Source organism: Orycteropus afer, unplaced genomic scaffold (assembly GCF_000298275.1).
Source record: "Orycteropus afer afer isolate SDZICR_OR568_19922 unplaced genomic scaffold, OryAfe1.0 scaffold00196, whole genome shotgun sequence".
NCBI lineage: Eukaryota > Metazoa > Chordata > Mammalia > Tubulidentata > Orycteropodidae > Orycteropus > Orycteropus afer.
The window spans coordinates 5,277,482-5,280,832 of record NW_006921783.1 but is presented as its reverse complement, the minus strand read 5'-3'; positions in this window follow the sequence as shown (position 1 = coordinate 5,280,832).

Sequence of the window (3,351 nt, the reverse complement as noted above, 5' to 3'; positions counted from 1 at the left end):
TATATCTGTTCTTGTTATGGCTCTCACTTCTTTAGGGTATATACCTAGTAATGGAATGGCTGGGTCAAATGGTATTTCTAATTCCAACTTTTGAAGAGTGGTAGTTTTTAGGCTTTTCTTTTTTAAAAAACCTTGACCATTTTGAGGAATTCTTATCAGGCATTTTGTAAATTGCCCCTCAATTCAAACGTATCTGATGTTTTTTCATGATTAGACTGGGATTATGAGTTGTTTGGGAAGACACCACAGAGACGAGGTGCATACACCATTCCCACCGCCCCCCACCCCTGCCCATTTTTAATGTCTTCTTGTTCTGTATACTTGCTTTTCTCAAGTTGCATTTTTTTTTCTACAGGTGGTGGTTGTTTTCTCTTTCATGCTGGAGACTTTTCTTAGACATCTGATAATCTTTAATTGCTTGCTTGTATTTAAGAGGGACAGTTGAAAAGCTGAGTAGAGGTTATAAGAATGAGAGTCGGGCTTGTTGACTGATCACTCTGGGGTGAACTGATTTGGGAACTTTATCAGGAAACTCCAGTATTATTAACTTGAGGTTTTTTCACCTTGGACTGGTCAGATTCTGTAAAGACGTATCCTACAGTCACCCTTCTAAAGGTTAGGGAGAGGACTGGAGAGGTCTCACTCAATGTGTTTACTTAATCTTCACATTTTTAGTATCATATCCTTGTGTTTTACTGTTGCTGATATCCCCTCCAAAAAAACTCACTGTTTTTGAGTAGATTCTAACTCATAGTGAGCCCTATTGGGTTTCCATGGTGGTAAATCTTTACGGAAGTAGATTGCCCAATCTTCCTTCTGCAGAGTGGCTGGTGGGTTTGAACCACTATCCTTCTGGGTAGCAGTCAAATGCCTTAGGTACTATGCCACCAGAGCTCCTTTGATATCCCCTAGTCCCTTTGTTCTGGTAGCATAGTGCCAAGGCACTTGACTACTAACCAGGAGGCTGGCGGTTCAAACCCACCAGCCACTCCTCAGAAGGAAGGTTGGGCAACCCTACTTCTGTAGTGGTAACTGCCTCGGAAACCCAAGGAGGGGTCGCTAGGAGTCGGGGCCGACTCGATGGCAAATAACAACAACAACAGTCCCTTTGTTTAACCCACTCTAGAGAGTAAACCTTTAGGCTTTCCCCAGGGTAGTAGAGCAGCAAGCATGTGGCTTTACTACTTGGAAAGAAAGTCTGAGGATCTGAAGCTTCTGAAACAGACTTTCAACTGACCCTCCTTATTTTAGCTTTTTCACTTCCACTTCCTGAACATTTTAGAGATTCTCTGACATAAATCATGTTGATTCTTAAGTTTATCACAGTCAGCTTATGATTCACTTTTCTTGAGTTTGCCAAGTCATTTATCACTTTTCCATTTAGTTTCCAAGATTATTTTCCTATTGCTTTCTCTCAAATTTTTTTTTTTGTGAGTGTTTGTAGCTTTCTTGGGTTTATACTTTTAAAAATACCTTTATTTCTTTTTAAATCCTTTTACTTTTGTTTTAGTGAGGTTTTAGGAGAGCATGAAAATGGAGAAATGTTCAACTCACCATCTTAACCAAGATGCAAGGCAAGATTTCTTGAAAGATGCAAAAGCTTGCACTAATTTCATCCTTTAAAAATATTCCAGTATTCTTGGACTGAGAAATAGGCAGTAGTCAGATAGGTACACTCTGTTGTCTTTGACCACTATTCTTTAAAGTAAGGAAAGGCGTGTGTCAGGGTTGTATTCCTTTCACCATACTATTCAATCTGTATGCTGAACAAATAATCTGAGAAGTTGGACTGTATGAAGAACATGACATTTGGCAGTGGGAGGCATTTAAAATAGCAAGAAAAGTACAAATTAGGTATATTATATACTACGTGAATACCTCAAATTTCTAGGGACAAAATCTACAGAGTAAAAAATAAATAAAGTTGTCCTTTCAAAAAAAAAGAAGAAGAACATGGCGTCAGGATTGGAGGAAGACTCATTAACAGCCTGTGATACACAGATGGTACAACCTTTCTTGCTGAAAGTAAAGAGGCCTTGAAGCACTTACTGATGAAGAGCAAAGATTTCAGTATGTATTACACCTCAACATAAAGAAAACAAAAATCCTTACGAATGGACTAATAAGCATCCTCACAATAAATTGAAAAAAGATTGAAGTTGTCAGGGATTTCACAATCGATACCCGTGGAAGCAGCAGTCAGGAAATCAGAGGATGTATTGCACTGTGCAAATCTGCTGCAAAAGACCTCTTTAAAGTGTTAAGAAGCAAAGATGTCACTTTGAAGATTAAGGTGCGATTGACCCAAGCCTTCCTATTTTCAGTAGCCTCATATGCGTGTGAAAGCTGGGCAATGAATAAGGAAGACCACAGAAGATTGATGCATTGGCATTGTGGTGTTGAAGGTGAAGAATACTGAAAATACCATGGACTTGCAGAGGACAAACAAAACTGTCTTGAAGAAGTACAGCTGGAATGCTCCTTAGAAGTGAGAATGATCAGAATTTGTGTCATGTACTTTGTGTCATGTTGTCAGGAGGGACAGAGCCTTGGAGAATGATAATCATTCTTAATAAAATGGAAGGTCAGTGAAAAAGGGCAAGACCCTCAGTGAGGTGGACTGACAATGTGATGATGGGCTCACCATAGCAAAGATTGTGAGAATGGCACAGGACTGGGCAGTGTTTTGTTCTGTTTTACATAAGGTCACTCTGAGTTGGGGCTGACTTGATGGCACCAAACACCACCACCACCATCTTAAATACGTACTCTGTTTTTCAAAAAGTCTTGAGCTGGCTCTTGAAGGAAATTACCTTGACTCTGTTGTAACTATTCAGATCTAGTGTTTCTCATAACTCATCACACTCTGCCATCTGATCTTTATTTAGATGTTCCTTCTACATGTAATGTTCCTTTCTCTCTTTCTCTCTCCTTGACTATCTCTTCAGTTCTTCATTGGTAATGTCTTCCCACTCTGAAGTGTTCCTTGACTCTATTCCTCATCATTACCACCTCCAAATTGGTATTAAGTTCCTTTCTTTTGTGTTTCTTTGCCTAGGAGTTGTTACACTACTGTATTTGTCTGTTTAATTAGTGTCTATATCTACTTGGCCAGTGACCAGATCCTATTTATCTTTAAGTACACAGTATCTGTCTCACTATTTGGGACACAATTGCTTGTTGTTTTAAAAATTAAAACTTGTAGGAAACAACATCAAGCTCAGTTGGCATAACATACTATACAAAACATTGGTCCACCTCCTACTTTGGCGAGTAGCGACTGGGATCTTAAAAGCTAGCAAGCTGCCATCTAGATGCAACAATGGGTCTCTCCTTGTCAAGAAGAAAGAA